The sequence below is a fragment of the Dipodomys merriami genome, unplaced genomic scaffold (genome assembly GCF_024711535.1).
Source record: "Dipodomys merriami isolate MVZ:Mamm:240054 unplaced genomic scaffold, mDipMer1.0.p SCAF_1, whole genome shotgun sequence".
Taxonomy (NCBI): Eukaryota; Metazoa; Chordata; class Mammalia; order Rodentia; family Heteromyidae; genus Dipodomys; species Dipodomys merriami.
This window is the reverse complement of record NW_027202270.1, coordinates 74,868,026-74,894,873: the sequence shown is the minus strand read 5'-3', so window position 1 is coordinate 74,894,873 and position 26,848 is coordinate 74,868,026. Positions and strand designations below refer to the sequence as shown.

General features: G+C 36.2%; 1 protein-coding gene and 1 pseudogene across 1 annotated transcript in view; one reads left to right on the top strand and one right to left on the bottom strand.

Annotated features, from left to right (window-relative positions):
* Window positions 1-26,848, top strand: part of Thsd7b (thrombospondin type 1 domain containing 7B) — a 798,478-nt gene that overhangs the window by 496,663 nt on the left and 274,967 nt on the right. The gene's annotated exons all lie outside the window — the stretch shown is intronic.
* LOC138838879 (small ribosomal subunit protein uS10-like) lies at window positions 17,474-17,883 on the bottom strand (annotated as a pseudogene).

The following is a 26,848-nucleotide window of genomic DNA, read 5'->3' as shown; positions in this document are numbered from 1 at the left end:
GAAGTTACACCTGGCAAGTAGAAAATGGCCTTAAGGTAACAGCTTTGTATTTTTCATTCATTATTCTTCACAAATTGTGAGCTTTATCTTTATTATGACTAATTATGCAGTGAAATATGTACATATATAAGCATATATATACACATATTTTATAGCTTACAGATCGTTTTGTACTTATAAAATTAGAATTAAATTGGTATTTTTAAAATTTACTTTTATTGTAAAGGTGATGTTCAGAGGCATTAAAGTTACATAACTCAGCTAATGAGTACATTTGTTGAACAGTGTCTCTCCAGCACTCATTTTCTCCCAATTTGTTTCCTCCTGACCCTCTCCTCACCCAAATTGTATAGTGTATTTTCAACATAGTATTGAATGAGTATCACGGTTGAATCAGTTCACTCTTTGTCCCACTATTTCTGTGCTTCACCTTATCCTCCCCAAATAGATAAACTTCCATATAAGAAAAAAATTACAACCACTTTGGAAAGTAGTATGGAGGTTCCTCAAAAGACTCCTCATAGAGCTCCCCTATGACCCAGCAATCCCACTTTGGGGCATTTACCAAAATGATCACAAACAAGACCATACTAAACCTACCAGCACATCTATGTTTATCGCAGCATTATTGACCATAGCTAAGATATGGAACCAACCCAGATGCCCTAAGTAGATGAATGGATCAAGAAAATGAAGTATATATACACACAATGGAATTCTATGCCTCCATCAGAAAGAATGACATTGCCCTATTTGTTAGGAAATGCAAAGACTTGGAAAAAAATTTATGAAGTGAAGTAAACCAGGCCCAAAGAAACATAGGTCCCATGGTTTCCCTTATTTGCAATAACTAGTATATGTCTGAGTCAAGCAGAAAAGGTCAGATAAGCTGATGTTAGGGGAATGAACCCCAAGGTAAGTATTCAAAGTTTTTTGTTTTTTTTTGTCCTTTCACGCAATTGTTTCTAACATATTTATAAGATGATTTTTTTGTTGCTTTGTATGTCCCTGTCCCACAATATAACCCCTGCTTTCACTGTATTTGATGTTCGTATACTTTGTGGAGGGGAAGGAAAAAACAAATCATTTAACTAGGGATACATGGACCCATTACAACAATTAGATGTACAAGTCATTATGTCAAAAAATGAACTTTATAACTTTGGTGGGGGATGGGGGGAGGACCGGGTAGGAGGATGGGGGGAGTATGGGAAAGGATAGGAAGGGGAAACAAAGAGGAGGCAACAATGTTTTTTTTTTAATATTATTTTATTTTATTTGAGAACATACTGTACAGAGGGGCTACAATTACATGGGCAGGATTATGCATATAGTTCTTACCAAGCATTGCAGCCTCCTCCTTTGTTTACCCTTCACCTCCCTTCCCAGCCTCCCCCCTCCCCCACACAATTATACCACCCTCCACCCCCCCCACCGACATTGTAAAGCTGGTTTTGACATGACATTTTGTACTTCTCATTGTTGCAACAGGTCCACCTGAATCCTTAAACGACTTGTTTGCCCCCATCTCCTCCACATGTTATACTGACATCAAATATAGTGAAAGCGGGGGTTACACTGTGGGGGAGGGACATACAAAGCAACAAAGAAATAATCTTATAAATGCGTTAGAAACATATGCATGAAAGAAACGAAAACATTAAAATACATATTTAAGGGTTCATTTTCCTAACATCACATTATCTGACCTTTTCTGCTTGACTCATACCTATACTAGATATTGCAAATAAGGGAAACCATGGGACCTATGCTTCTTTGGGCCTGGCTTACTTCACTTAATATAATTTTTTCCAAGCCTTTCCATTTCCTAACAAATGGGGAAATGTCATTCTTTCTGATGGAGGCATAGAATTCCATTGTGTATATATACCACATTTTCTTGATCCATTCATCTACTGAGGGGCATCTGGTTTGGTTCCATATCTTAGCTATGGTAAATAATGCTGCAATAAACATAGTTGTGCTGGTAGCTTTAGTGTGGTCTTGTTTGTAAACATTTGGGTAAATGCCCAAAACTGGGATTGCTGGATTATATGGGAGATCTATGTGAAGTCTTTTGAGGAACCTCCATACTGCTTTCCAAAGTGGTTGAACAAGTTTACATTCCCACCAACAATGAAGTAAGGTTCCCTTCTGTCCACATCCCCTCCAGCATCTGTTGTTGTTAGAGTTCTTGATTTTTGCTGTTCTAACTGGAGTGAGGTGATATCTCAATGTTGGTTTGATTTGCATTTCTTTTATGGCTAGAGATGTTGAACATTTCTTCATGTGTCTATTGGCCATCCTTCTTTCTTCTTCAGAGAAGCTTCTCTTTAAGTCTTTCGCCCACTTATTTATTGGGCAGTTGTTTCTTCGAGGATTTGTTGTTGGGTGGTTTAATTTTTTGAGTTCCAAGTATATTTTAGATATGAGACCCTTGTCCGTTGTATGGCTAGTAAAGATCTTCTCCCTATCGGTGGGCTTTCTATTGATCTTGCTAGCTATGTCATTTGCCCTGCAGAAGCTCTGCAACCGTATGCAATCCCATTTGTCCAACCTTTCTTTGATTTGTTGTGCTTCCGGGTCTCTATTCAGAAAATTTCGGCCTGAGCCAAGGAGACCTAAGGTTTCTCCTATTCCATCCTGTAATGTTTTCAGAGTGTCTGCTTTGATTTCAAGGTCTTTGATCCATTTGGAGTTGATTCTGGTGCAGGGTGATATATAAGGATCTAGCTTTAGTTTTCTACATGTAGTTAACCAATTTTGCCAGCACCATTTACTGAAGAGGCTGTCTTTCTTCCATTCTATTGTTTTAGCTCCCTTATCGAAGATTAGATGGCTATAGGTCTGTAGGTTCATTTCTGGGTTTTCAATTCTATTCCATTGGTCCTGAGGTCTGTTCTTATGCCAATACCAAGCTGTTTTGATTACTATGGCTTTATAGTAGAGTTTGAAATTTGGTATTGATATTCCTCCAGCAGTGTTCTTTCTGTTGAGGCGCGTTTTTGCTATTCGGGGTCTTTTATTGTTCCATATGAATTTTTGGATTGCCTCCTCTATTTCCTTGAAGAATGAGGGTGGAATTTTGATAGGTATCGCTTTGAATTTGTAGATAGCCTTGGGAAGTATTGCCATTTTCACGATGTTAATCTTTCCAATCCAGGAGCATGGGAGGTTTTGCCATTTTTTAAGTTCTGTGTTGATTTCCTTTTTCAAGATTTTAAAGTTTTCATCATAGAGGTCCTTCACTTCTTTGGTTAAGTTAATTCCTAGGTATTTTATTTTTTGTGGGGCTATTATAAATGGAGTTGCTTTCCTAATTTCAGCCACACTTTTCGCATTGTTGGCATATAGAAAAGCCATTGATTTTTGGGGGTTAATTTTATAACCTGCTACTTTGCCAAAGTTTTGAATCAGCTTGAGTAATTTGGGAGTGGAGTCCATGGGATTCTTTAAATACAAGATCATGTCATCTGCAAAGAGGGAGAGTTTTATTTCTTCTTTCCCTATTTGGATCCCCTTTATGTCTGCATCTTGTCTTATTGCTGTAGCTAGGCATTCTAATACTAGATTGAAGAGAAGTGGAGAGAGTGGACATCCTTGTCTTGTTCCTGAGTTAAGAGGAAATGGCTTTAGTTTTTCACCATTGAGTATAATGCTGGCTGTAGGTTTGTCATATACAGCCTTTATTGTATTGAGGAATGTTCCATGGATTCCTAATTTTTCCAGAACCTTCATCATAAAGGGGTGTTTGATCTTGTCAAATGCTTTTTCTGCATCTATTGAGATAACCATGTGGTTCTTATTCTTGCTCCTGTTGATGTGATGAATAATATTAATTGATTTGCGTATATTGAACCAGCTTTGCATCCCTGAAATGAATCCTGTTTGATCATGGTGTATGATTTTTTGGATGAATTGTTGAAGTCGATTGGCCAAAATTTTGTTGAGAAGTTTTGCATCAATGTTCATCAAAGAAATGGGTCTATAGTTCTCTTTCTTTGATGAGTCCTTGCCTGGTTTTGGGATGAGGGTTATGATGGCTTCATAGAACGTGTTCGGTAGTGAGCTTTCTCTTTCAATTTCATTGAAGAGTTGGAGGAGTAGAGGAGGCAACAATGTTTGATAAGAAATGTACTTGTTATCTTGCCCATGTAATTGTAACTCCTCTGTAAGGTATTCTCACAATAAAAAATAATAAAATAAAATGTACATATGAAAGAAAAAAAGAAAAAAAATTACAGAAATCAAAAATAGTAGGGAAAGGAGGAAAACAAAAAACAAAATCAGAAAAACTAAAATTGAAAACCTTTTCTTTTTCTTGGAGTTCATTTCAGTGAACATCATTTTAATAGCTCTTGAGTCCATGTCCTCTTCTCCTAAGAATATCCTCCTTTGGTCTCACTGTGTGAATGTTTAGAGTCCTGTTTAATTAATCATGTCCAAGTGTAATTATTTGTCTTTTACCATTCACTATGTTTACTTGTAGATTTATAAGCCTATTCTAATTACTACAAATGAAGGAAACCATGTAACCTATGTTTCTTTGGGTCTAGTTTACTTCACTTAATGTAATTTTCCCCACTTTTGAATTGGAACTATTTCTATTTAAAAATTAGCACACAAACTCCATTCTATTTTGACTGAGGTTTGGCTTTCAGGTCACTCTAGGTCTCACATTATCTGAGCAGCCTTAAAAAAATTCTTGGATCATCTCCTCAGGAAGGTGCTGTGAATGCATGTAATTATGCCTAAAATTAACTATGAGACTTCAAGTAGACATTATAAAAGCTGGGAATTACCATGAGAATATTTTTAAAAAGTTGCAAGGGATCTCTGGCTGCTGGACAAATAGTAGCAAACAACCAAAAACACCTAAAATTTTGTAAACTTCTACTATGAATACCTTTTAAGCTCTGTTCAGAATTATTCAGGTTTTTGATGGTTGTGAAAAGAATAGTCATGAATGATTTTTAGACCTAAAAATATGTATGCTTTTATAAGACGATCCACAAACTTTAAAACTTTATTTTTATTTTTCATTTTCTTTGTTGGTCGTGGGGCTTGAACTCTGGGCTTGGGTGCTGTCCTTTCAGCTCAAGGCGAGCACTCTACCACTTGAGCCACAGTGCCACTTCTAGTTTTCTAATGTTAATTGGAGATAAGAGTCTCAAGAACTTTTCTGCCCCAGCTAGCCCTGAACCATTATCCTTAGATCTCAGCCTCCTGAGTAGCTAGGATTACAGTTGTGAACCATTACTACCTGGCTTTAAACCTTTTTAATAGCTTCATATTCCTATATTTTTGGGGTTTTGTGGAGTCAGAGATGTAAAAATGAACATTACAATTTGGGTGTGTGTGGAGAGGGGTAAATGGGAGATAAAGAGGGATGGGGTAACAATGATTAAAAAGTAATGTACTTATTGCCTTACCTATGGAACTGTAAGCCCCCAGCTCATCACCTTTTCAATGAATAAATAAATGACAATAAAAATTTAAAAAATAAACCAGTTGCTATCAAGTGTAGCATTGAAATGTGGGCTGCCATTTAAATGCTACAGTTCAAGTGCAGTATGGCCCTTTGAAGATGTCTTACAAAACATGTAAGATTGCTTAATTTCTCTTTATTTTATAAGATAATAAGTGACACAAACAGGAATATCTAATAAGAAGGAAGATTTTTTTCATATAAATATACTGTAACAATTATATAATCTCACAAAATGTCTCAATCTATGAATAAAACTATAAAGAAAATTTGATGCACTATGGAGAAAAATACTGTATATTGTTCTTTGTACAGATTTGGCAGGTCACTAGAGAGGCTGAAATTAAAACACGCCAGCAGGCACTTCCCAAATTCATGAGCACTTCTAAAATCAGCATGAACTTCCCAAATAGTTGCAAATAGAGACACATCATTAGTTTTCCTAATCAATCAGCTCCTAGGAAGACAGTAGGCACTAGTGCTTCAGAGCCAGGCTCTGCAGCCAGGTTCTCTGCCTTTTCCTTTCCGTTTTGTTCTGTAAATACTACTTGGATTTAGAAACTTAATTACCCATTCTCCATCCCTGCTTTCTTCTATATAAAGTGGGAATGGTTATAGAACCCAGTTTTGTTTGTTTTGAGGCAGTGCCTCCTTATGTAGCCCAAGCTGGTCTTGAACTCAATCTCCCAATTAGCTGATATTATAGGCTCCCACTATTATGCCCAGAAATCCTTCAGGTCACATTCAGAGCCTTGCATGTGCTAGGTAGGCATGCTTATTTGAGGCATGTTCCTAACCCTTTTTACATTAGTTACTTTTCTGATAAGGTCTCAGTCATTTTGATCAGACCTGATCTCGAGCCATGAATTTCCTATCTGTACTTCCCATGAAACTGTAATTTCAAGTGTGAGCCATCATGCCTTACTTGTTGGTTAAGATGTGATCTCATTAACTTTTATCTAGGCTAGTCTCAAACCAGAGTCCATCTAATCTTTACCTTCCAAGTAGCTAGAATTACAAGAATGTTTGACAGGCCTAACTCTTTTATTCTCTTTTATTTTTTAATGTTAAAGTCTTTATTTACCAATGGTTTTCTGAAAGTTGATGGACATCTAGTCAAGCCTTTTTAAAAATTTGTTTTTATTGTAAAGGTAATGTACAGAGGGGTTACAGTTATGTAAGTCAGATAATAAGTGCATTTCTTTTTGAACAGTGTTCCCCTCTCATTCATTTTCTCCCAGTTTTTCTCTCATGAAGTCCTTTCACCCCCAAGTTGTGTTGTTCATTTCCAACATAGTGTCTAGTGAATGTTCACCCTTTATCCCACTATTTCTGTGCTTCCCCTTACCCTCCCCCAAACAGATAAACTTACATGCAAAACAAATAGTACAGAAATAAAAAACAGCAACTAAAGTGGTAAAGCAAAAACAAAGCAAAACAAAAATCACAGGAAGTAAAATATAAAACCTCCTGTATCCATTTCTTGGAGGTCATTTCAATAAACATCATTTTATCGGATCTTATGCAAATACCTATTGAGCCCTTTATGATCCTATTCTAAGAATATCCTCCTTTGGTCTCACTGTGTGAAAGTTTAGAGTCCTGTTTAATTTATTGTGTCCAAGTGTACTTATTTGTCTTTTGCCATTCATTGTGATTACTTGTACATTTATAGGTCCATTCTAATTTCTACAAATGAGTGACAACATGCAATCTGTGCGTCTGTGGCTCTTATTTGGCTCGATATAAATTTTTACAAGTCTTCGAATATTCTTCTCTGTAATCTCAGCTATGGTAGTCTATTACACATGTCAATCAGGAAGAGGGTGAAAACAGTGAAATCCACTGTACCCATGCCCTCTCTTTGACTGCTATTAAAGGCCACTATACTGTGGTGATCTATCATATTAATTGTCATTAGTGTGACTGGGTTACAACTAGGGTTCTTTGGGTAAAAACATTGGCCAATGGTGGACCATGGTGGGTGACCAAATTCATGTATATTCATGGTCTGTCCTGTTTTTTATTCCTCAGGCATAACCACATCTCAGGGCTTCCTGTGCCCATTTTAGGGTGATTCCATGATCCATCAGCTCATGAACCAGAACTGATCCTCATTTCCCTCTTTAGAATATACCTTACAAATGAGACATCTTTCCTCCTTAAATTATTTTTAACAATATTTTCATTATCTTTAGTTTTACAAAGGAATTGCCATTCAGTGAAGCAGTTTGTGAATACAGTGCATCTTGATCCATGTCATCCCTTTTAATATTATGAATAATTAATAAATGCAAATATCTTCTTGGAACCTGAGTGAATAGGCTATTCTACCATTCTTCTAAGGGAAATTATCATTAAATCCAAAATTTTATCTTCTGTAGAGTCAAATGGTTACATTGTCCAGTTCCAGTGAAGCTCAGATCCTAGTTTCTATGCTGTGGGCTTAGTCTTCTCTAACATACATTTACCCAGATGACTTTGATCCACAGGATACCCACAAATAATATTTGAAAAGTTCTTAATACAGTTGTTCCAAATTCTTGCCCAATGGCAGCTGCTTCTTGGACATCTATACTAGCATGTAAGAAGGTTCTTCAAATGTACAGTTTTACCTCATATGAAACCCAGCTAGCACACTCTGATGGCTCCCCCAGCCTCTGTCTGCCCCTTCCTGAATACATCCTTGCAGGCAAGCTGCAGCAAACTGAGAACTGCCCAGGCAACGCACACATGTCTCAAACCTGCATTTGGGAGTACCTTTCTGTAGTAAGGTAAAATGGATGCAATGGATGCTCATTCACTTTAAAATCTCAGTTTCCTAAGGACACAGAAATGCAACACAGGTTTATGCACACACACATGCATGTGTACACTTTTATTCTTTGGTAAAATAAATTGCTACACTTGGCTTAGAAACAGATTCATAGGAAACACATACATTCTAATGAAGTTGGCCAAACATAATAACATTGAACACATAGGATTCATTATAGCATAGAATTTACAAATAAACGACATAAGCTTTTTGCTTATTATTAAGAAAAGCCAATCTTAAGAAATATGGAAGCCAGGCACTGGGTGCTCACACCTATAATCCTAGCTACTCAGGAGGCTGAGATCTGAGGATCATGGTTCAAAGCCAGCCCTGGCAGGAAAGGTCTGTGAGACTCTTATCTCCAATAAACCACTCAGAAAACCAGAAGTGGTACTGTGGCTCAAGTGGTAGAGTGCTAACCTTGACCTGAAGAGCTGAGGGACAGTGCCCAGGCCCAGAGTTCAAGCCTCACAACCGACAAAGAAAAAATATGGGAATATGAAAAAAGTAAATTGATACTTACAATTAATTATCTCTCAGTACACCTATGCTCGTAAAATATTGTAAAGTTTTTGGAAGCTGCTAAAGTTACTGCAGTGACCACAACCTGGTAAGATTTATAGCCACAGTTTTAAATTGGCCACCTAAAAAAATAAAATAAAAATAAATAAATAAATAAATATTGTCACCTTACTGTACTAGTTTTTCTATTTAGGAAAAAATAGGTTTATCTGAGCACTAGCCTCTTCATTTACACTCCAGAGATCTATATTATCTTATTTATAAAGGTATTATAATGATTGTGTTGCATAAAATGTGTAAAAAATGTTAGACCTTGGATCCAATATTAGTTATTGACTATATTCAGAGTTCTCTCTTGTCTTTACCACTTTATCAATTTTTAATTCATTTGGACATATTTCAGATAAAACTACTGAAAAGAGTTGCTGCTTAAAAAAATAACTTGGAGAACGTGAATAGGCTAATTTGCTTTACTTTGTGAGAAATATCTACCTTTTCTCTCTAATATGCTCCAAATGTCATGACATTGACCAACAGTTAGGATATTGTTAGGAAGAACAAGAATAACCTTATCATCATGCATTCCGAGTATGCTCATTCATATGGAGAGATCACCAGTGAATGAATGTGTTTCTGCTTATCCTCTTCAGACTGCCTTCTAGTCTTGCCACTGGTTCACCTTGCAGAGGAAAACATTCCTATATTCATTCGTTTTGCCTTTGGGCCACACTTTCTCCTTTTGATTTGTATTATTATCTTTAACTAGTTGTACAAATTGTTTACCATTCAACAGTTCTATTTTTTTAGCTCAGTGTATCATGATCCTTGTTACCCCTTTCGTCGATTGATTTCATCCTAAGCCAACCTTTCCTTTTCCTTTATTTTGGTGACATTCTTTTTTATTTTTCCTTCTTTTTAATGTTTTCCTTCTCTTTATTTTTTCCTTCTCTTTCCTACAAGTTTAAATCTTCCCACCTCCCTTTAGTAGTCTTTTGATTTAAATAAAAATAATAGGCTCTAAGATTCCAATTAAAATTGGGTATATTCTTTGAAAAAACACAGTTTAAAAAGGTTCTAATGAGAAATTTGCTTCTGTTTATTTTTAATAAGTTTTTATTGTGAGAATTCTGTACAGAGGAGGAGTTACAGTTACATGAGCAAGGTAACGAGTACATTTCTTATGAAGCACTGTTGTCTCCTCCTTTGATTTTTCCCCTATCATCCCTTCCCTCCCATCTCCACATTGCTTGTTTTATAAATTCCTCAAAAATAGAGCTGACCTTCCAATCTCATGTAATAGCATCAATGAGAGTATTTATGATTAAAGGCTGAATTCATTTAAAAATAGTAGATGTAAACTTATCACAGCTACTCAGAACATAAGAAAAATGTTCATTTAAAGCCTGGATACTAAGATACCAAATTGATTTGGCAAAGTATCTCAAACCAAACCAAACCTGTTGCTAAACTATGGAAGACAGAATCCCAGAAAACACAGGGTCACTTCTGGAGAATGGCTTTTAGTTCAGCTTCAGTGGCTTCCAGGTTTCTATGTTTGATGTCATTTCCCACCACACAGAGATTCAAAGAAGCCAGCTGGAAAGCAGACACTTTTTCACAAATGATTCCCTTCTGTGTCAAACACAGCATCTCAACTTTAGAAAGTGCTTAAAACATATGTATTCAGTGGGTGACTGTTTCACTATCACCCTAGTAACTTCATTCTTCCAGTAATCTCACCCTGATGGTTGACTTTCATAAATGAACTATATTGGTATCCTTATTAGAGGATTTATGCATTTATGGGCTTTTTAAGTGCATATAGCTGTTTTTAAACATTTACTTAATGGGCAATCATTATGTACACTAAAACACATTTTCATTCCCTGCAAACAAAGCAAATCCCACAGATGCCCCTTATCTATAGACACCAAAGCCTTTAATAGGACACCAAAGATATGCAGTAGTTTCATGGGGGCTCATTTTTATCGTCTTATTTCCCATGCAAGCCTTGGGTTTTAGCCCCAGGAAGGCTAATTTTTCTCTCATTATGATGTTTTCCTGCCTCCTGCCTTCTACTGTCAATCATTCCTCATCCTAAAAAGGACCTGACTCTCAGAATACAACTACTGTAATTTCTGGAAGTGAAATCAACTGTAGACAAGGAATGGGCTGTGCCTTTTGACATGTTTTTCACTTAAAAAACATGTCTCGTCTTTACATCTTTAGAGCCAAGATGTAGAAAATGACCTTTACCTATAACTGATATGAGAGATAAATAAAAGCAAAAGGCAGTTGAGTTCAAAGCATCAGAGCAGAGGAGAAAAAGTAGTAAATGTTAAATAATGTCCAATTAAACTGGTCTTCCAAAAGAAGAATCCCCAAGCAGAGTTGGGGTAGATTCAGCATAGGCTCTCAGAAAAGAAAAGTAGTTAGACAGAAATGACCAAATGCTGCAAATAATTTTCTGTCTTCTACCTGGTCTAGTTATTCCTGATTTACACTCATAGGTAAAAGATAAACCCATGAGCTGTTTTAACCTTCAGCACATTGGAAAATTTCCAATCTCTTGAGTACCATAAACTTCTCAGATTATACATCACCCACTGGATACCCTTTCTGGATGTATCTTTTCTATTACCCTGCATAGGTTAGTTCACATGGTGAGGACTGAGCTATACTTAACTTTTCTTCTTCACACAACTCTTTGATTCCATAGAAACAGGCTTACAAAGCAGTTGGTGTTCAGAAAATCTTCACTCAATTATTGACTAAGTCAATGATTACATGATTCGCTCATGATTTAGGAAGCTTAATGTAGTATGTATGAAAGTGAACTTCATCTCTACCTAGAAGGGATACATTAAGGGAATAAATGCTACAATTTTCACTTAGTAATCACACCAAAAGCTAATTATCTGTTCTCAAATAGACATGAACATTTTTAAGTGGGTATGATAGTGTCCGTGGAAATACTGGCTCATGACAAATAAATAAAATGTCTAGAAAATCTGGTTACCTGGCCAGACAATTGAGGACAGAGAATGTAATTATATGTGGGCTTCAATTTCCTCTTCTGTGAAATGCTAGTGATTCCCAGAGTTTTAGTGGAAGAATCAAATAAAATAGTATCTATGGATCATTCTTGGTAAATTATCATGTCATACAAGTATTGCATTTCCATTTCCTTTTTGCAAAAACACACATTGTATTACAGAGAAGCAATGTAAGGCCTATTATATAGGTTGTAATTTCTAGATTACTGTCTTTTTCACATCTTTGTGAGATTTTCCAAGAAGGCATTTAAGACCTCCTTGTCCCCCCTATTTTTCTTGCACTGATTGTATGTCAAAAATATATTTGAAATGAAGAAAATGAAGCACAAAGAGAAGATGGGTAAGGCAACTTGGGGCCTATTGATAGTAGGATCCTTTAATATATTGGGGATTCTTATATGATTAGATTTAAATATGAATAGTGTTAGCAGATTTATACCTTTTTCTAATATATGATAAAATGCAGCATTTCCTTCCCATTTTTTCTTTTTGTTTTCTTACCATTTCAATTATATTTCTATTATAGAAAACAATGTTCTCTTCTAAAAGACTCTAACATCTCTCAAAATTAAGAGAAATACTTACTATAGTTTAATATCCTTAAACTGTATTTAAGGAATACATTAAAGAATATTTATTTATTTCTCTACTATCCAAGTAATTCTATTCCATATTCACATTTAACATAAATTAGAAGAAATTGACCTGGGGCATGATGGTATACACTTGTAATACTAGCTATTCTGGAAGCCAGATAAGGTAAGAGGATCAAGAGTTCAAGGCCAGACTAAGAAGAATGAGAGAGACCTTACAAAAAACACAACAAAAAACAAAACCCACTAAGAAAAGTTAAAGGAGCAAAAAAATGAAAATACTTTTTTGGATCTGACTTTTCCTTCTTCACTGATGCCTTCCAGTTTGTGGCAGAGGAGAGAGAGAATAGCCAACATTGCTATCACAGTGCCCTTGTGACGTGCGCTCTTGTGCAGCTTCTAAAGGTCCAATTATCAATTTTAACCAGATTGGGGATTAAGGCTTCACTAGCTAGATTTAGGGGACATATACATTCAGACCATAAACATTACCCATCAAGTGTCTTCCAGGAAATGTCAGAAAGAGTGGGTTTCATCCTTAGATCTTAAAGGATTCAGCAGTCCTTGATGGGATTGGCTGAAAAGAATTAATAAGAAAAAAACCTTGTTATATTGGAAATTATATTAAAAAAGTGGGTCCATTGCTTTCTCTCTCTGATATTGAAAGAAAAAGTAGCTACCTTGCTCCATTAAAAAGGAATAGATTTAGAATATATGAGAAAAAAATGGTCTATAAATTAATACAAATTGCCAATTTGAAAAAAATTGTTGTAGTATTTTATTTTGAAAATTCTTATCATAAGAGAAACCTATAATTTTCTGCTCTATGTGTCTCTTTTTTTTTCTGCCGCTTAAAATATTTTTGTGCCTCTGGGCCTGAGTACTTTTTTTTAATTGTAAAGATGACATACAGAAGGGTCACAGTTACTGAGTTTAGAGTAATTGGCTTTAGCTTTTCACCATTAAGTATAATGCTGGCTGTAGTTTTGTCATACACAGCCTTTATTATATTAAGAAATGTTCAATACATTCCTATTTTCTTCAGAGCGTACATCATAAAGGGGTGTTAGATGTTGTCAAATGTTTTTTTCTGCATCTATTGAGATAATCATGTGGCTCTTATCCTTGCTTTTGTTGATGTGATGAATTACATTAATTGATTTGAGAATATTCAACCAGCTTTGCATCCCTGAAATAAATCCTGTTTGATCATTGTGTATGATTTTTTTGATGAGTTGTTGAAGTCTATTGGCCAGAATTTTGTTGAGAAGTTTTGCATCAATGTTCATTAAAGACATGGGTCTATAGTTCTCTTTCTTTTCAGTCCCTGTCTGTTTCTAGGATGAGGGTTATGTTGGCTTTATAGAGTTTGGTTGTGAACTTTCACTTTCAGTTTCGTTGAAGAATTGGAGGAGTATTGGAATGTATTCTGCTTTGAAGGCCTTATAGAATTCAGCTGTAAATCCATACAGTCTTGGGCTTTTCTTGGGTGGGAGGTCTCTCATTGCTGCTTCAATTTCAATGCTTGATATAGGTCTGTTAATTTGGTTTAACTTATCTTGGTTTAGTTTGGGCATATAAATATTTTCTAGAAATTCTTCCATTTCTTCCAGATTCTCAAACTCATTATCATAAAGATTTGAGAAGTATTCCCTTATAATGTTCATAACCTTGGTTGTTCCTGTGGTGATGTTCCCACTCTCATCTTTGAGTTTTTTTTTTTTTTTTAATTTGGGTGTGTTCTCTTTTTCTGGTAAGAGTTGCTAAGGGTCTGCCAATTCTGTTATTTTTTTTTTTTTGGGTCCGGTTGTGGGGCCTGAACTCTGGGCCTGGGCACTGTCCCTCAGCTCAAGGCTAGCGCTCTACCACTTGAGCCACAGCGCCACTTCCGGCTTTTTTCTTTTTGCTTATGTGGTGCTGAGAAATCGAACCCAGGGCCTCAAGCATGCAAGGCAAGCACTCTACCACTGAGCCACCTTACCAGCCCCCAATTCTGTTAATTTTTTAACGAACCAACTCTTTGTTTTCTTGATTGTACTTTTTTTGGACTCTAATCCATTTAATTCTGATTTAATTTTAATTATTTGTTTCCATCTACTGGATTGGGTTTTCTTGTTGCTCTTTTTCAAGTAGCTTCAGCTGCATCATTAAATTGTTGGTTTGAGATCTCTCCAATTTGTTGATGTAAGAACTCAGATGTATAAATTTTCCTCTGAGTACAACCTTTTTTGTGTCCCAGAGGAGCTGGTAATTTGTATGTTAATTTTTGTTAAGTATCATGAACATTTGAATTTCCTTTCCAATCTCTTCCATGACCCATTCATGGTTCAACAGTGTGTTGTTCAGCCTCCATGTGTTACAGGACTTTCTTTGGTGTCATTTGGTGCTGAATTCTAATTTTATTCCCTTGTGGTCAGAAAGGATGCAGGGGATAACTTAATTGTTTCTGAATTTGTACAGATTTGCTTTGTTACTTAAAATGTGGTTTGTTTTGGAGAATGTAACATATGCTGCTGAGAAGAACATGTATTCTGTTGCTGGTGGGTGAAACATTCTAGGATGTCTGTTACAGATGTCTGTTGCAAACATCTCTAGATATGAGGTTTCTCTATTGAGTCTTTGCTGGTTGATCTATCCAACGAGAAAAGTCATGTGTTAAAGTCACTAACAATCAATGTCTTTGGATCTATGTGTGAGTTTAGGGAAAGTAGTGTTTCTTGGATAAATTTGGGTCCTCTGGTGTTTGGTGGATAATGTTATATCCTCCTATAAGAGAGATCCTTTTGTTAGTATATACTGTCTGTTTTTATCTGTTCTCATTTGAAATCTATTATATGTGATATTAGGTTTGCTTCTCCAGCTTGTTTGTGTGGAGCATTTGCTTTGAAGATTTTATTCCAGACTTCCACTTTCAGAATTTTTTTATGTGGTGAAAGTGCATCTCATCAAGACAGCAGATAGATGGATACTGTTTTTTGATCCAAATAAACATTCTATGTTGTTTAGTTGGAGAGTTAAGTCCATTGGTAGTGAGAATTAGGATTGGGTTTTGTTTGGTAGTTCCTGCAATGTTATCCACCCTATTAGGGGCTGTATCTTCTATCTACCTATGTGTATCTGTATTCTTTATTTTGGGGCTGTTTCTCTGCCTTCATTATGTTCTTGTTGTTTTTCTAGGTGTAGGACATCTTTAAGTATTTTTTGTAGTTCTGGTTTGGTGGAGACATATTGTTTGAGTTTTTCTTTGTTGTAGAAGGGTTTTATTTTTCCCTAAGTAATGAAGAAGTGTTTAGCCAGGTACAGTATTCTTGGTTGATAATTAATTGTCTTTAGGTCATGGCATACTTCATTCCAGGCTCTTCTTGCTTTCATGGTCTCTGCTGAAAAATCTGTAATCTGATTTGTTTTTTCCCTGAGAGCTTTTAGGATCCTTTCCTTTGTCCCTATTGATCCTGTTGGATTACAATGTGACAGTGAGCTTTCCTGTTCTGTTCTGGTCTATTTGAGACTCCAAAGGATTCTTGTGTCTGCAAGGGCCTAACTTTTTGCATGTTTGGGAAGTTCTCCACTAGGATTCTGTTAAATTAATTTCCTAGACCTTTAGCTTCTGTTTCTAGACCCTTTTCTATATCCATTATCCTTAAATTAGGCCTTCTGATAGTGTCTTCTATATGCTGAATAAATCTATGATATTTTTTCTATTTGTTTTGAATAGTTGCCTGTTCTTTCTCTATAATGTCTCAGCTATCTTCTATCCCAGTGATACAGTATTCTGCATAGTCTAGAGTACTGTCTGGACTTTCTACTTTGTTTTTTATTTCCCTTCCTTCACTTTTAACAGCTTCAATTTCTTTGTTGAAGTTTTGTTTTAAATCTTGTATGTATTTTTTTGCTCCTTGATTTGGTTTTCTGAGTTTACTCTCAAATCTCTTAGTTGAGAGGCTATCCTTTCACTGTACTCCCTTTCATTTTATTGGTATTCATTCAGCTTTCTGTTTATGGATTCTATGAAGTCTTCTATTAATCTCTAGTTAGCCTCATCCTGCTCTCCCCATAACCTTATGTAGGCTTTCAGTTTCTTCATTCAACTTGTTAAGCAGTAGTGTTTATAAAGCATTTTCCTAGGTATCCTCTGGATTTTTTTATTAACTGCTCTGTTGCCTGTTTGTCTTGGGTGGGAGTTGAAATTCCCTGACTTGCCATTTTTCTTTTTTTCCTTAATACTTTTTTATTGTAAAAATACTGTACAGAGTGGTTAAGTGACATAAGCAAGGTAATGAGTACATTTCTTATCAAGCATTGTTGCCTCCTCCTTTGTTTTTCCCCTACCATCCTTTCCCTCCCATCTCCACAACTACACTGCATCCCCCCCACACCTAAATTGTAAAGTTCGTTTTTCAACATAGTGTCTTGTGCATCTCAGTGTTACAATGGGTCAACCTGTATCCCTATTTCCCTTCCCTTCCCCAAATTAGAGAAGTGTATATATAAGATACAGGGCACTGACATCAAATAAAGGGAAAATAGGGGTTATACCATGGGGGAGGAACATAGAAAGAAACAAAAAATCACATGGTACACTATAAATACATTAGGAACAATACCAAGAAAGGAAAAAAACAACAACAACAAAAAAAACTTGTGTCCCTAGCTTTGGGTTCATTTCACTTAACAAGTAAGCCATGCCCAAAGAAACATAGGTTTCCCTTATTTGCAATAACTAATATATGTCTGGGACAAGCAGAAAAGTCAAAAGCTATGTACATATCACCAGATAAGATGATGTTAAGTGACTTGCCATTTTTCTTGTGTTTCTGTGGCTTATTCTGCCCATTTGGGAATGAATGCAAATCCAGTTCCTCGCTAGGGTGCAAGTACCAACTCAGAGCCCTGTGATTGCACAGATTTTGGAGGTTTACACTTAATGATGAGTGTTTTCACTGTATCTCACCTTGTTTGGGCATGAGTGTATATCCAATTACATACTAGAACACAGTTCTTTTTTTTTTTAACAATCAGTAAGTCAATTTATTAAAAACGTTTAATTTAGGCATCTGCAATGGTTACCTTAACCTCCACTCCTTGCTCAATACTGATGGAAGTTATCTGCTTGACAATCTTGGAAGGACTGTGTAAGCCAATGAGTCACTTGTGGATGATCACCTGGAAGTGATCCCATGTCTTAGAACCTTCACCACAAGAGGTTTTCCTTGTAGTGATTCTCAAGGTCTTGGTAGGCATGTGCACTGGTCCTTTCACTTTGAGATTCTTCTCCTTGGTGCCTCTGATCAGGTCAACAAATATCTTCTCCAGAGACTTCACATTGAGGCTGGTCAGGATGATCCAAATCTGGTGAATCACCACCTCTAGCTTCACAGGTGTTTTTCCAGTGTCTTTAAAAGCCATGGCTGAGGCATGGCTTCCTGACCAACTTGTTCCTCAGGGAGAGTGAACAGTGGTGAGTTAGGAGTGGGAGCAACGGGGACAGAGTTCCACATGCACAGTCATGTCTGCCGCAGAAAGCCAGAACACAGTTCTAAGACAGGCACTTACCCAGAGCCCTGTAGTTGCACATACTTTGGGACTTTACAATTAACAATGTGCATTTTTGCTCTATCTCACTGTTTTAGGAGTGAGATTATATCCTGTTACACACCTGAACATAATTCTAAAATGAATACTTACCCAGAGACTTGTAGTAGTATAGACTTTGGAGGTTTACAGTCAACAATGGATGTTTTCACTCTCTCTTACCTTTTTTGAGAGTGAGAGTATTTCCAATTATACACCGGAACACAATTCTAAGATAGGCACTTACCCAGAGCTGTAGTAGCACAGACTTTGGGGGTTCACAATCTACAATAGGTGTTTTCATCCTATCTCATTTTTGGGGGGAGTGAGAGTATATCAGTTACACACTAAATCACAATTCTAAGACAAGCCGCCACCCAGATCCCTGTAGTTACACAGATTTTGGAGGCTCACATTCAAAATACATGTACTCTCTGTCTCCTTTATGGAGAAAATATCTCCAATTCCACACCAGAACACAATTTTATGGCCAGCCTGAACCCAAAGCCACACCAAAACACAATTTTAAGATTAGCACCAACTCAGATCCCTGTAGTTATGAAGACTTTGGAAGTACAAATAGGTATTTCACTCTATCTCTCCTCTATTGGATATGTAAGTAGGCCCAATACCACCACTGAGCACAGTTTTAAGACAGAATCTTCACCTAGGCCATGTCTTTACACTGATTTTAGAGGTTCCAATTCATGGATAGATAGTCCCTTATTCATCAAGGGGGAGGGGTATCATGTTTCAAAAGTGGTGCTTATAAACAGTTGTTATCAGTGAGTAAATATGAGGTTTAAAATGGTCTGAGCTGAAGGGATAACACCATGAGCCACTTTGGCACGGTCTCTCTTGCTACAGATATAGTCTAGCTCAATGTTTCCCACTTGGGGATCAACAGAATAAAAAAAGTAAAGAGGGAATGAAGGAGTAGCAAATGGGTTGAAGTGGAGTTAGAAAAAAGATTAAGATATACAATGAGATACAGGAGAAGAAAAATCAGGTTAGAGGGATGTAGCAAAGGAAAGGAACAGAGGGGGGAAAACTAAGACCTAGATTCTAAGTAAGAAAGAGAGAAGAAAAAACATTTTAAAAAAGAAAAGAAGAAAAAATATATGCATAAAAATAAAAAATAGAATAATTATGTATGTATGAAGTAATAATACTAAAATTAAGAATTTGGGTATTCAATTTATACTCTGAATTAAGTATAAACACAGTTAAGAAGAAAACCTACTGATCTCTGTAATGTCTGTCCAGTTGTGAACAGAACAGCAATGAGGAAGGAATAGAAAAATGAATGGGATTATAGCCAAAAGAAAAAAAAAAACAAACATAAATGCAAAAACACATAAAAATGACAGAAAAAAAGAGGTTAACAGTAAAAATAGTTGCAAAAATTAAAAAGGAGCAAAAAAATTTAAAGAATTAAAAAAATAAACAAAAGAATTATAATTGGGAAAAAAAGAAGAAAAAAAGTATCTTCTATTTATTGGGGGGGGGGAATCTTATGTCTCCCCTAAGTCCATTTTCCAATCCCTTGATAATGTGTTTGAGTTGTTTGTAGTGGTCAGTTTTCTCTGTTGCTTGGTTGGTTTCTCAAATCAGCTTGTTTGAGTGTGCAGAAGAAAGTTCTGCTTTACAGGCTTGGGGACTTTGTGACTTTCTTCCCAGACTAAAAAGCACAATCTGCTTTATTTATTTATTTATTTTTTAATGCCTGGAGGAGGTGGCTGGGGACTGTAGTTTGTTGCTGCTGGGACTAAGCTTGGGCAAGGGTGGAGTTTTGGCCTGTCTGATTCAGAGTTCTTTTCCAAAGTGGGGAGCTCCCTTTGTACCACCAACCTGGATCCCCTCTCAGCTTTTATAGCCTGTCTAGTGTTGATTTACTATTTTTAATGAATTTTAGAGAGATTCCTGCAGTCAGCTGCTCTGCCAGTTTGGCTATGGTATGGGTGGAATTCCTTTGCTGCCTGCAAGGGTCTTACCAGGTGGTGGAGAGTGTTCTGAACTGACCCTGGAAGGAGTTCCCTCCTCCTGGGCTGGGCAGCCTTCCCCTGGGCGGGCCGACTCTTACAGGTCCCAATCATTGCCCTGGAGAAAAATGGTGTCACCTTTGCTGCTTCTGTGTCCTGAGTTACCTGCAAGCTGTTATGGCGGAGTCTAGGCCAGTATCAAATATGGCTCTTCTCTGTGGAGCAGAGAGGGGAGGGTTGCCTTCCTTGTGCTGTTCTGTGGGAAGGAGTGGGAATAATGACAGTTGATCTTATCTATTCCGGCCCGTCCTCTGCACCCCACAGTGGCCAGCAGGATGTGGAATTCCACTTGTGATCATCCATGCTGGAGGTAGGTGAAGAGATAGGGCCCTCCATCTCTATCATGTTTGCTTCTGCTTTTTCTGGCTAGTACTACGGCAGCTGCCGGTCGCTGTGACAACCTCTTGTGCTCAAATCTGTCTTCTGATGCAAACTGGCTGATTTTTTCCTCTCTAGGCAGAGTCTCTGTACTATTATGGCTTACTTGCTGTGATTTTCCCATAGTGAATTATTCCCTGAGCTGCGATAACTTGTTTCTTGGAGAGAGCTCACTTATAGCCCAGCTACATCTCTGCCATCTTCCTCCAGTCTCTCCTGGGAACTGTTTTTGAGCTTCTTTTGCTCAATTCTCAGAATCGATGAGTTAAGCCACAGCTTTACTTCAAGGGTGTTTTTGGTTTGTTTGTTTTGTTTTGTTTTTGTTTCATTGTTGCTTATGTATTGTAGATAACAGTGTCAGTGACTTTCCTGCCTGGGCTGGCTTCAAACTATGATCCTCTGATCTCAGCTTCATAAGTAGCTAGTATTTCAGGCATGAGCCACTGGAGCCTGACTTAAAAAAAAAAAAAAATTTAAGGGGCTGGAAAGGTGGCCCAGTGGTAGAGTGTTTGCCTTGCATGCACAAGGCCCTGGGTTTGATTCCTCAGCACCACGTAAGCAGAAAAAGCTGGGAGTAGCCGTGTGGCTCAAGTGGTAGAGCGCTAGTCTTGGGCTGAAGAGCTGAGGGACAGCACCCAGGCCCAGAGTTCAGGCCCCACGACTGACAAAAAAAATAAAATAAAATTAAGTGTGATTTGCAAAGTTAATTATTTATTTGAATAAATAATTCTTGTCCTAAATTAGTAAACTTATGGTATCATATTTAGTATCAGCTAAATTATTTCTATTTTTTCAGCTAGCTTATAGAATTAATTTCTAGAACTTTTTTCAATTCATTTTTTCATATAAAGTCATCATTTCAGTTATATCATACTGAAATATCTGATTTGCTTTCTAGGCATATTCTTACTGTGCTAATTTAAAAGCCAGAATTCAAGGTTATAGAGTCAAGAGAATTTCACTGTTAAAAAAGATATGGTCTAAGTCTCCATAATTTAGAAAACAACTTTTAAATGAAATTAAGTAATTTTCATCTTGACCCCCAAGGTATAAGACCACAGACTGCATGTTGAGTTTTAGCGTTATCATGATTTATTAATTCCCAATTATGAATAATGAAATTATGAATAATAAAAATGCATTCATTATGTACTTGCATTTGGAATCCTACCTACCAAAAGAATTTTCAGAATCCTCGATCAGAAGTTAGACCATCTCTGAACTCTGCCTGGAATTTCTCCAACTCAGATTTCATTGTGATATCTTGGATAAGTCTTCCTGGTTTCTTCTACAGTGGTTCAACTTTTCCAAGTATATAGATAATCAGGGTATTTGAATATGAGCAGATCCTAAAGGAAAGACTATTTTTGATTGTTTTTATATCCATGCTATAACTGTTTGCAAAGTTGTTTTGAAGAAGGAGCAACCAGCTACTACCTTTCCGGTTTAAAAAAAAATAACTTTAGGCTGTAATATGCATTTGCATTGCTTTCCCCCACAAGGCTACTTAGTTTTGGAAGCAAACAGATACCTCATAGACGCTAATGAGTTTATCTTGGCTGAGAATAAAATGAAATTATTTTGGCTTACATACTTCCATTGCTGTCAGCAGTCTTTCATCTTGCTTCCTGGCATCATGTGTTTTATTTAGCAAGCAGCAGCTTGGAGGAATAGAAAGCCCACAGAACCAATATTCTGGCTTCCCTCTTAGAATTTGCACTGGATTGTTCCTTTATGCCTGATGCAGCAAAGGGTGAAGAAATTAATGGTAAAAAATGAAGAAAGAAGGACCTGGGAATGAAAACCAAAGTGACATGATTCTAAATCAGCAATCTTTGGTGGTTCAGTGTACTATAGAGATGGAATTGTTCTACATTAGGAAGTGACCTCCAATCTGCTAAACCCGTCTTTATTTTTGTTACACAGTTCAATGTCAAGTGCTGTTTACTGCAGGCTCTGGTGATGATGTTTCTGTCAGTCCATCCCTATAAGTAGATTATTATTATACTTCAAATTCAGTATCTTTTTCTTTGTAGAAAGCAGTTTCACTTCAACAAATCACTTGAGAAGTACAATGTCTTGCCCCTTCCCTTATTCTCTTGTATCTTGCCCAAACTAACTGATCCTCTCAAGTTATATGGTTCCATTTTCACATATGTATATTGATTATAATATTTGCCCACCTTTCTTCTCCTTATCTTTAAACCCAGTTTCCAGAGTTTCTTTTATGACCTCTTCTAATTTTTTTATGGAAGTTAAAAATAAATGACACTACCCATATACCCAATCTCAACTACCCAGTTAAGCTGTCAGAAACCAAGCATCTGCATACTTTTATTTGTTCATTTGTTTTTTATTATTGTTTAGAGGTTTTTTGCATTGTGATGCTTAATGGAGTAGCTGGCACACAGCCATTAATAAATGAAATGAATGATTATCTGGCCCTGTTATTGCTACAAAGCTGAAAGAAAAATAAACTACTATTTTTGTATGTGTCACATTTTCAAGAAAAAAATAACTATACTATCTGGAGAACTAAAATGTGAGCTTATATTTTTTTATATGTGTTGGAAAAAGGAGGCAAAGCTTTTGGAAAAGTTTGCTAATAAAGAGACATTCATGGGATGTGATATTGTATGCTGTATGTTGATTTTTATACTATGTATATGCTTATGAAAATATTTTAATGTTAGATGTAATGTTTTAGTCATTTATTTTTGTGCTGGTAATAGGGTTTAGTGTCTGGGCCATGTGTTCAGCTTGTATTACTTATAGCTGACACCCTACCACTTGAGCCAGGCCAAAAATTTGTATTGTTTGCTGCTTAATTGGAAATAAGATTCTCACGGATTAGTCTACCCGGGATGGTTCTAAACCTTGATTTTCAGATGAGAACCTACTGAGTAGTTAGGATACTAAGGATGAGACACTGGTGTCTGGATCTTTTTTTTTATGTTTTATGTTGTTTCCTTTTGGTAGCACTGTGGTTTGATTTCAGAGCTTCACAATTACACAGGTGCTGTATGCTCGAGTCATTCCTCTACTCTTTTTCTTTTATATTATTTTTCTCTTTCTTTTTGGACTTTAGTTATTTTTTTTTAGATATTGTCTCATGCTTTGTGCTCAGGACCAGCCCTGGATCCTGTTCTCTCACCATGCATCACACATAACTGGGACTACAGAAATAGGTCATCATACTCAGTTTCTTTTTTGAAATGATAGCTCACTATTATCTTTTTTGCTCAAATTAGCCTTTCACTATAACCATTTCAATTTTAGAATTATTTGTACATCCATGATGTGAAGGATCAAAGACATCTAGAAGAATGAAAATGTGCATATGGTCATATCAAATAATATTTATCAAAATGAACTCCAGGAATTGGAAACAAGAGTTTTTTTTAGTTTGTTGCTGATCTTGTTTTCTTTCCCTTTTGTCTTGTTTGTTCCTTTGCCTGTCTTTGAGAGGGGAAGGGGGAGCACAGAAATGGTGGAACAAGGATGAACAATGCAGCAATGGTGTTCATAGGACACATGTTGAAAATGAACTATACAATTTGTGGATGGGGTATAGGAGGAGAAAACAGAGAGAGCAAGGGAAAGTGACATAGCCCAAAAACTGACTTATGCAACTGTAACTCTTCTATACATTAACTTTACAATGACATTTTAAAAAATAAAAATTGGACAAAGAAGAATGAAAATTTTAAATAGATCTATGACTTTACCATTCAATCTGCATTGTTAATTACTTTCAATGTTTAGCTTTTCATTCCTGCCTGTGACAAAAATCCTGAATGAAGCAATTTAAAAGGTGGAAGATGCATTTTTACTGACCGTTCCTGAGGTTTTGGCTGACTCCTGACCACAAAGAGAGAGTGGAGAGGGACATAACATCCAGGAACAGAGAGAGAGGGATGGGAAGGGACAAGATATACCCATAGGGATGAGCTTCCTTCAACCAGGTACCATTTCCTAATTGCCCACTCAGCTATGAAATGATTCCTGAATGAATGAATTCATTGATGAAGTGAGCACAGTTGAGCCAATCAGCGCTCAATAGCACCATCAAGTGGGGACCTAGACTTCAACACAAGGGCCTTTTCCAGGGACATTTCAAATTCAGAGTGCCACTTTGATTATGTTGTGTTTGAAACTGTGTATCCAAAAGCCATGTTTGTTGTTGTGGCTTTTTATAATTTCATAGTTAAGCATTATCTATTTCCCCTTAAGCATGTGTAACAAGAATTTAACTCTGTTGTCTCACCTTCTTCCCACTCTGCATGAAATGTTTTTCAACTTCCCAATAATTAGAATATAGCTTCTGCAAATCAGTATTTTCCGTGTACAATTAGTATAATTTTATATACTATAAAGTAATACCATGTGTAAGAAAATATTCAAATGCTTTTCCATGTGATATATATATCATATATCATATATATCTATAGATGGTATCATATATCATGTAATGATTTTATATATCATATCATATATTATCTATATAAACACATATATATCATATGATATAATATGATGATTTTATATATATACATATATATATGTATATCTATATGTCTAATCTATATGTCTATATATACTTGTTTAATCTGGTCCTGGGGCTTGAACTCTCAGCCTGGGAGCTGTCCCTAGGTTTCTAATGTTAGCATGCTACCACTTGAACCATAGCACCACTTTTGGCCTTTTCTGTGATTGATTGAAGATAAGAATCTCATGGACTTTCCTGCCCCAGTTGGCTCCAAAACTTAATCCTTAGGTCTCAGCCTCCGAAGTAGATAGGATTACAGGTGTGAGTCACCAGCACCCAACTTTGTGATATTTCTTTATCATTAGAATTAATATTCCAGATTATTTGTTTGTTTTACACTTCATTCTTTATCACTAAACACAGTCCAAATTCTTCCCCAGTTGATAAACATTTTTTGAAGATTATCAGATCTGTCACTTTCACCATTCTGACAGTTAAGGGTTGTTCTCATTTTCTATTTTTAGCTTTTATTTATTTTTATTCAGATCTCCCTTCCATATCATCTTTTCTCATTCCACCATTGCTCTTTGTCAATTAAGTCTAGTCTTTTAATGAAGTTCATCTTATATTTCTTCAGAGTGGATACGGACACAAAATTTTCATAACTGTGAATGTGTGAAAATGTCTTCATTCTGATTTCACCCATGGATGATGACTTGGTGAGATATAAAATTCTAAGTTGGGAGCAAGTTTTCTTCATAATTTTGCAGAGATTTTCGTTCTAGATGCCTGATGTCAATTCAGAACCTGGGATATTTCTGTCTCATTTACTCTGAGCCAATATATGGGATTATATTAAATGTATTGGTTGACATTATGTGATCTCTTTAAATTTACTAATATATATTCTTTTAATTTCTTCAATTATTTTTAAATGATTTATTTCCATATGTTTTATTCTCCAGAAGAATTCTGCTAGTCTAAATACTAGTATTGTTATGTAGACTTTATACATTTTTTTCCCTACCAGTTCTCATCTACTTGTATTTGAACTCCAGTTTTTAAACATTTATCCAAATTTGCCTTACAAATATACTATTGAGTTGCTCTCATAATTTTGTTTTTTGGGCAGTAGTAGAGTTTGAACTCAAGCATTGTTCTTGCTAGGTAAGTGCTCTACTATGTGAAAAAGCTTATTTATTTAAGGCATCCTGTATCAGGATGTCGCTTCTCCTGTTTTAGGATTGTAGAATAATTTCTTTTGTGTTTCTGTGCTCTTTGTATACTTACCTTGACACTAAGTGAAATAAAAATAAAGCAATTATGCGCAAATGCTTGCTGTAGTACCATCTGGCTATGCTAGTCTGGCAACTTCTCAATAGTACTATGCATTAGAACTGAACATGAGATTGTACGTGCTTGAGTATATAGTGTATTCATGGAGTATTCATTAGAAAGGACTGAGATGGCTCAAATTTAAATCTGTCTTGTAAGAAAACAACATTGAAGTCACAAAAGCTTAACCCAGTGGGTCATGCAGCTATTAGTCATTAAGCCAAACTCAAACTATACAGGGATCTATTCATGACATAAAATTGTGTCCAAAAAGCAAGTTTTATTTGGGTTGTGCAAAGACTTGAAGCAAATGTATCAAGTAATGTATTAACAGAATACTTGGTTCCTAGTCCAGTTAACCTAGGCAATTTAAATCATGAATATGGCCAATAGTATCTTAAAGTAGTCACATATGAATGGTTAATCTTTTTCAGTGCTCATAGGTAAAAACGTAATTCCAGGACTTATAACTGGTAAGACATTTCAAGGCATTTTAATTTTCATCTAATTTCATCATATAAAAATACAGCCAAGAAATTGAGGTTATTTGATTTTG